Source organism: Pyrus communis, chromosome 15 (genome assembly GCF_041283825.1).
Source record: "Pyrus communis isolate YQ-2024b chromosome 15, ASM4128382v1, whole genome shotgun sequence".
NCBI classification, from domain to species: domain Eukaryota; kingdom Viridiplantae; phylum Streptophyta; class Magnoliopsida; order Rosales; family Rosaceae; genus Pyrus; species Pyrus communis.
This window is the reverse complement of record NC_142579.1, coordinates 32,176,821-32,185,369: the sequence shown is the minus strand read 5'-3', so window position 1 is coordinate 32,185,369 and position 8,549 is coordinate 32,176,821. Positions and strand designations below refer to the sequence as shown.

Below are 8,549 nucleotides of genomic sequence, written 5' to 3'. Positions count from 1 at the left end.
TACAAATTACAAAAGAGGAGTCCACAAATTATTTTAATATTCTCCTATGGTGGAAGGTGAATGGTAACTGTCACATCCCGGCCCAGGGCGGAACACTTTCCGAGCCCGCTCCACCACCGTAGCACGATATTGTCCGCTTTAGGCTTACCATTCCCTCACGGTTTTGTTTTTGGGAACTCACGAGCAACTTCTCAGTGGGTCACCCATCATGGGAGTGCTCTCGTGCGCTACTCGCTTAACTTCGGAGTTCCCATGGAACTCGAAGCCAGTGAGCTCCCAAAAGGCCTCGTGCTAGGTAGGGATGGGAATATACATATAAGGATCACTCCCCTGGGCGATGTGGGATGTTACAATCCACCCCCCTTAGGGGCCCAACGTCCTCGTCGGCACACACGCGACCAGGGTTAGGCTCTGATACCAATTTGTCACATCCCGGCCCGGGGCGGAACACTTCTCGGGCCCGCTCCACCACCGTAGCACGATATTGTCCGCTTTGGGCTTACCATTCCCTCACGGTTTTGTTTTTGGGAACTCACGAGCAACTTCCCAGTGGGTCACCCATCATGGGAGTGCTCTCGTGCGCTACTCGCTTAACTTCGGAGTTCCCATGGAACCCGAAGCCAGTGAGCTCCCAAAAGGCCTCGTGCTAGGTAGGGATGAGAATATACATATAAGGATCACTCCCCTGGGTGATGTGGGATGTTACAGTAACAAGTATTCCATCTTAGCCACAATTGCAAAAGATATTCTTGTAATTCAAGTTTTGACCATGGCATCAAAAAGTGCTTTTAGCACCGGTGGTCGAGTGATTTCGGATTTTAGGAGTTCTTTAACTCCTAAATCGGTGGAGGCCTTGATATGCATGCAAAATTGGTTGAGAGGCGATAACATTATTACTTTGGATGATGATGCACCTTCGATTGACTACATTGAGTTCTATGAAAATATTGAATCGGGTAAGTATATCATTTGAAGTAAAAGAACTTTCTTCGTTTTCTTTTTTCAACTAAACATCAATTATATTTTTTATGTTTTGTATTGTATAGAGTTGGCCAAATCGGCTTCAAGCATTGCCTCTCTTACTCTTGATCCACAACCACAACAAGCTCTAAAGCACTCTCAAGGTTCTAGTTCACAAGAACCTCCCCTTTTGCGTTTACAAGGTGCAAGGTCTTCACAATTATTGCCTTCTCAAGCCCGTTCACAAGCTAAAAGGCCTCCTAAACCTTGGAAGAATAAGTGTCCAAAAGGAAAAGGAAAGACAAAGGTTTGAAACTTGAACGATGCAAAGTAAGTTGAAAACCAAGACTTCGTTGAATTCCATGAACCATTTATTTTTTTGGTTGCACTAATGCCATAAGGCATTTTGACATTGAACTTTGTTTGAAACTTTGAAGTTTGAACTTTAGTTGTATTATGACAAACTTAACTTTTCAATTGGGTTGTAGTAAAGTATTGTGATTTGTGATCAAGTTGAATTTTAGTAGATATGATGCGTAAGGATTTAAACCCATTGATGCATTGATGTTGTCTCAATTTTAGTAGTTGTCATTTGCTGCAGTTTTGGTACAGGTTTGGTACAAGTTTGCTATTGTTTTTTGCTGCAGTTTTTTTGTTGCTGTTTTTCTGTAGTTTTTTGCATTTTTATACTTTTTTCTGCTGTTTTTCTATTGTTTTACTGCATTTTTTGTGCAGTTTTGCTCCTGTTTTTTGCTACATTTTTTTTTTGTAGTTTTTCTGCTGTTTTTTTTTTTTTTTGTTTTTTTTTTTTTCCGCAGTTTTGCTGTTGTTGCTGTAGGTTCATTAATTAATATATGAGAAAAATAAGATTATCTTATGTGTAAATATGTGGATTTTTTTTCTTAAAAATTGAATCGAAGCCGTTTGAAATCACATCGAATCGCACCACAAAAAGTTTCGATTTCAGTTCCTGTTTTACTAAAAATCGCACCGCACCGAACCGTGCCCACCCCTAATGGGGCGGGGAGTAGGGGAGGAGGTAAGTAAAGACGAAGAGAGAGTATTATTTTCTTTCTTCTTATTTTCTTTCTCTTTTTAGTTTTTTGTTGTTTTAAAATTTTAAAAGTATTTAAAAAAATTGGTTTAGTCCATGTGGCATCTCGCATGATTGGCTTTATAGGCCCTATGCAGGTTACCACATCAGCAAAACAATATATTAATGAAGCAATGTAATGATCATATTAATTAATGAAGCAATATATAATAGAAGAAATTGATAAATTTAAAATATAAAGAATCAAATTGATGAATTAGCCAAACATAAATATAAATGTGAAACGACAAAAGTTATGGATCAAACGGTGGTTGTAAATGCAGAAAAATAAAAGTTGCTTTAGCCTTTGGGCATATCAATTGACATGATCCACGTATATGGGAATCTACTTGTAAATCCACTGTTCGTTGAATTTATAATAGTCATAAGAGCATGGAGGAAGCCATCATTTTTCTCCTAGTTTAGAACTAGGAAAGCCTTCCATCCAGGGACCCCATTACAACATTCCACTTGATCCCCGATTGGTAAACCTGCAATGTGCCAAAATTCGAACCCCACACACCCATTGTCTAGCCTTTATGATTCTTTAATTTTAGTTACATGCAATAGGCATAAGTTGGGCTAATTTGTTATGATTGGTTAGGATAGTTGTCTGTCTTCTTACATTCAAATTCAAATTCTCATTTGCGTAAATTATAATAGTTTAGAATATCATCATATTTGTAGTGGATGAAGTAATCTTTCTTGTGATTGGACATAGTTTGGAGTACTAAACCTAAGAAAGAAGGAAAAATGTTCCTTTCAGATTATGATAAGAGATAAAATTAATGAACCATTTTCAAATGCTGAGTTGGCTTTGATATTGGTTACAGTTTGAGTCTAACTACTGTTTAATTGCAGATAACAAGAATGTTTAAGCATTAGAAAAAATGACTCAGAAATTTCCCCACCAAAATAACAGAACATATGAAAGAATGAGAAAAGGAAATGGCTAGACAATCTCTCTACTGACTATTGTTGCCTGGTTTGCTCAACCATCATCTTAAAAGCAGAAGCGGTGCAGCAGCGGAGATCGGTAGCAAAAAGTATCGCCACTGGAACCAACTTTGAGCTCCGATATTTCTGTAAGGTGTACATAAAGAAACCAATGAGATAGAGGAAGAACTTCCAATAATATACCAGTTCAGATAATATTTATATTTTGATGGGTTAACAAGAACACCAAAATGCTGAAATTAGATTCCGAGTGGAGTAACTTACAGTCAATGGGGAGGTAAGAAAACATGTACCCTTAAGGAAAAAAAGCAACGAATCTGCAGACGATGGAATTGGGGACGATGCAACTGCGTGTCCATCCTCTACGAAGAAAACATCATTTGCCGGTTCTACATCTCCAGACAATGAAATTCCACGGAACCCAATATCATATGCAATGCTCCCATTAGCCTTGAACAGTCCAAAATTTCTCTCAGAAGTTGGTCCCGGTTACAAGTTCTCGTTAAACATGGCAAAAACGTACACCTTCACTACAATTTTGGGCCGGAGAGGGGCCCTTTTCCCTTGCTAGCAGTTGGCGTAGATTATAATATTTATCTTCGCATTATTTACCGTAGCTGCAGTTTCAATGGCATAATTCTATATCTTCGCATTATTTACCGTAACTGCAGTTTCAACGTCATCTCCAATTGGTTCTCATAATGAAGTTCAGTATTAGGATCGTAAATTCCCTTAGAATCCAGGAAAATAGCATAATTAAGATTAACACCCTTCGGATTAGCCATTTAGACGAGGAACGGGTAAGCATTTAAACAGAAGGGAGATTCGATTTCTCTAAATAACTCCAAAAGCGGCTTCATGTACTTCTGCTTGACATTTTTGTTAAATGTGCATAAAGAAGGAGGGTAGGAATGATCAAAAAACAGCCTGCGTGTGCGGAGTATAAATCTGAATGTCGGTTAGATGTAGCTTCTTTACTGCCTTGTAGATGTTTTTAGCTGCAGCTAAAAGAGCTCCGCACAATTCAAACTCCGGCACACCTAATACTTCATTTCCCATGGAAATCCCACGTATTTGTGTCTCGGGAAGGAATGACTGCACATTGTCTTTAACCCAATTCACTGCATGATCCTCATTGAGACTCATATCCGGCAGCATTGCATTTGGAATTAAGTGCTACCACTAGTTCAAGCCCTGTCCCTCTGAAAACGTTAAGAACATTGCGATCAGTATCATATATCTTGACATTCTTTATCTTTGCTGCTTTGATATGAACAACAACTTTCTCAGGAGAAGGAAGGTTATCTGCAATTCATCCATGAATTATTCCATACGTTCCAGTGAAATGCTTGTACCGCGGCAAAGGCTGGGAAAGAACACAATCAACACCATCAACCATTTGTTCATATGGGAATGAAGGATAATAGCAACATACTATGTTGAAACAAACCGAAACTAGTGCTAGTTGCTTGTATCTGTCACAAGTATGGTTGTAAAGCAAATGTCACAAGTATGCATGGTTGTAAACATCACTCTAGCTAAGTATGGGTTAAAGTGATTTTCTCAACCATACTCTAGTCTTCCATACCTTGTCACTCAGTTAGGTCTTTTGTCAATCTTTCTTGTTTCTAGGAACCACTTTATTTGTTATTAATTTTTGTCTTGTCCACTTGTTAGGACTGATTTGGTAGTGAGGTATGGCTGTTAGCCTTCCTCTTGTAGTCTTCTTTTGGGCTCTCTATAAAAGTTGTCTTTCACTCTTGTAATGATCATGAAAAATACAGTACAAAATTTAAAACCAAAACTCAACATGGTATCAGAGGAGGAACCATAGGGTCCTAACTTTGTTCCTTTTTTTTTTTTTTTTTTCCTTCTTCACTTGCTCATCATCAAAAGAGATGGCAGAATAAAATGTTTCTAGTGCTGATAGCTCCTCATCTTTACCCTCCAACTTAACTCAAGGGGGTGAGAACAACCTAAATCAACGACTGTGCTCGGTGCTACTGAACAAGTTCAACTATATACCTTGGTCAAGAGCTGTGTTGCTTGCTCTAGGAGGAAGATCGAAACTAGGGTTTATCAATGGAACTCGAAGTCTCTAGAATCCACTTCATCAACCTATGATGCATGGCACGCTACTGACCAGCTGTTCATGTCCTGGATACTTAACTCCATGGAGCCAAAGTTGTCTGAGCTCTTCAGCTACTCAGAATCTTCCATTCTTCTATAGGAGTATGTCAAAGACATGTATGGTAGCCAAAACAACTCAGTTCGCATCTTTCAACTAAAGAAAAATGTTGCTACTCTGAAGCAAGGTGACTACTCATTTGTTCAACATCTTGGAAGCTTGAAATCCATGTGGAATGAACTCGATATGTATCATTCACACACGACTGATTCCGCTGTGCTTTTGAAGATGGCTGATGAAGACAATGTGTTTTAACTCTTGGCAAGCTTGGGAGCTGAGTATGAAGACGTGCATAGTCATTTGTTAATGACTCTAGAGCTGCCTTCATTTACCAGTGTGTGTCATACAGTCCAGAGAGAAGAAACTCGAGGAAAATTGATGAATGTTGAGCCCAAATCCCACTCTTAGGCTAGGGTTTTCACAACCAATCACAAGACAACTGGTGATAGAGTGCTTGAGCAGACTGGAAATGTTCTTATTGCAACATGAAGGGACATTTGAGAGAAAAATGTTGGATTCTACATCTGGAGTTAAAACCTAAGTTTGATAGGGAATGCCGGATGATCAAAGATATGGAGGAAGTTACTCCAAAAACTTTTCACTCAGCTTGTTCCTTAGCTGATAGGATGTCAAATTTCTTAACAAACCTCATTTCCTTGATCAATGAGTTTGCAGTTTTTCTTCAAAAGAAGCAAGGAAGCATTGAGCATGAGGAAGTGATGACTGGAAACCCTACTGTAATGCTAGGGAAATTTGTTGGTTTCTTAGCTGACTTGGAGAACACATCAAAAGGCAATATTCCAGGTATAATCAGTGTCATTTCCACTACTCTTAATGAGAATGTTACACATGATTTTTGGATTATTGACTCAGGTGCCACTGATCATATAACTAATAAATCTTATAGTCTACATGAATTTCAAAAAACTAGTGATCCAATTCATGTGTCTATTGCAAATGGGAAAAGGGAACCTATTCTAAGGAAAGGAAAAGTGAGATTGCTGAGTAAGCATACTCATTCCATTGTTCTCTATGTACCTTCCTTTCATTTTTAGCTCTTGTCCATAGGAAGAATCACTAAAACTTTAGACTGTCTTGCCATTTTGTCCCTCACAATGTTGTGTTTCAGGATCGAGTTACACAGAAGAAGATTGGTGAAGGGTTCTTCTTAAATGGACTCTATTAGCTCTCAAATGAGTCCAAATTTGTCAAAAAAACTCAGTGTCAACCTAAGTTAAGCTCAGGAACATCAACTTTGGCACCAATGTCTTGCCCATCCATCTGAACCTGTGATGACCAAGTTGTTTCCTTTGTTTTGTAAAAACACACTTAAGTGTGAAACTTGTCAAATGTCAAAAGCCACTAGGTTTCCTTTTGTTTCCTCTAATTCTAGAGCCAGTAGACTTTTTGAGATTGTTCACTCAGAAATCTGGGGTCCTTCTCGTGTAGAATCCTTTGATGGGTATAAATATTATGTTACATTTGTTGATGACTATTCTAGAGTGACCTGGTTGTATCTTTTAAAGTTTAAAAGTGAGTTGTTTGATGCTTTTAAAGACTGTCACAACCTAATCACAAATCATTTCTTATCTAAGTTATATATATTAAGATCAGATAATGGCACCGAGTATACTTCCAATAACATGAGTAGGTACTTGAGCACTTATGGCATTTTGCATCAAACTAGCTGTGTTGGTACTCCACAACAAAACGGTGTGGCAAAGAGAAAGAATCAAGACTTATTGGAAAAGACTCGATCACTTATGATCCAAATGAATGTTCCCAAGAAATTTGGGTCTCAAGCCCTACTTACTGCCATTTACATCATTAACAGACTGCCAATTCATGTTTTGAATACTAAATCTCCCTTCGAAGTCATGAAAGGCAGGTCTGTAGACTTGTCTCACCTCTGGACCTAGGGCTGGAAAAAAATCCCAAAATTTCCGAACCATACCAAAAAAATCCTAATCCCAAACCGAAAAAATCCTGAACCGAAAATCTCGAAAATTTTGGTACCAATCCCAAACCGATCCCGAACCGTTCAGTACGAGAATCGGTCTTCTATTTTCCTTTCTTCGGGAATCCCAAACCAATATATGTGTATATATATATATATATATGTGTGTGTAATTTAAACCTACCGTTTCTCTGGCTAATAACTTTTCTTCACTTCCTTTTTCAATTTTTATTCTTTCTTTGTCCCATTGTCTGCCATCTTTCACTAACCTTTATTCTTTATTTTATTTCTTGAAAGTTGAAACCATCATGGTTTCTTCTTTATTTATTTCTTGAAACCAGTAACCCTCTCTCTCCTTCCACTGATACCCTCAAATGCAAAAGCATTAACCCTCTTTCTTTTCTTGAAACCAATAACCCTCTATCGCTCCTTCCACACCCTCATCTCCATTGCTACAAGCCTGCAGAGCAGACTAGCCCTCTGATGGCAAGACATGGAAAAGCTTTCGGTGCTTGATTCTATTTAATGCATTTCACAAAGCCCTCCAACTCCCAAAAGCAACAAAAACAAACCTAGGAATGAGAGGGATGGAGATGGGGTGGGGAGGTTGACAAATCTGGGGTGAGGTGTGGCCGTGTAGGCTGGCAGGGAAGATAGGAGGTCGATGAATCTCGAACCATACCAAAATCCTGAAAAAATTTCAGGAATACCGAATTTTCAGTTTGATTTTGGTTTCCAAAACCCTATCCCAAAAAAAAATTAGATTGGAATTTGGGATCCCATTTTTGGTTTGGGATCCCATACCAAACCAGCCCTATCAAGACCTTTGGTTGCACATGCTATGTGCATATTCAAGCTTCCCATCGTGACAAACTCGACCCTCGAGCTGTCAAATGTGTATTTATGGGATACTCTAATTCTCAAAAGGGTTACAAAGTGTACAATCCTAATACTGGGAAGCTGGCAGTCTCTAGAGATGTTCAATTTGATGAATATTCACCTTATTTTCACAAAGGTTTAAAGACTAATCACGATAGGGAAGATCTTATGGACCTAGTTCCACTATCTACTCCAGCAGAAGTTAATGAAGTCACTCATGCTCATACTAACACTGAGAATTCTCACCCCGCTGAGAGTGTAAGTGAAGGCATACCTAGCTCCTCAGAACCATCAGAACCTGAACCAACTCAGCAAGCTATAAGTGCACCACGAACAAATCATGCATAAGATAGACATCCACCAGTAAGGTTGCAAGAGTACACTACTTACACTGCAAGGCATCCTAACTTTGCAGCCATTTCTTATCATAGATTCTCACCATCTCATGCTTCTTTTCTTAACAAATTATCCAACACTTTTCAACCAAGGAATTTTCATGAAGCCTCATGCATGCC

The 8,549-nt window shown here is 38.7% G+C and overlaps 2 pseudogenes; one reads left to right on the top strand and one right to left on the bottom strand.

Moving 5' to 3' along the window:
- Nucleotides 1-3,051: 3,051 nt before the first annotated feature.
- LOC137742140 (glucan endo-1,3-beta-glucosidase 11-like) lies at nucleotides 3,052-4,409 on the bottom strand (annotated as a pseudogene).
- Nucleotides 4,410-4,496: 87 nt separating this feature from the next.
- Nucleotides 4,497-6,384, top strand: LOC148690871 (uncharacterized; annotated as a pseudogene).
- Nucleotides 6,385-8,549: the final 2,165 nt, after the last annotated feature.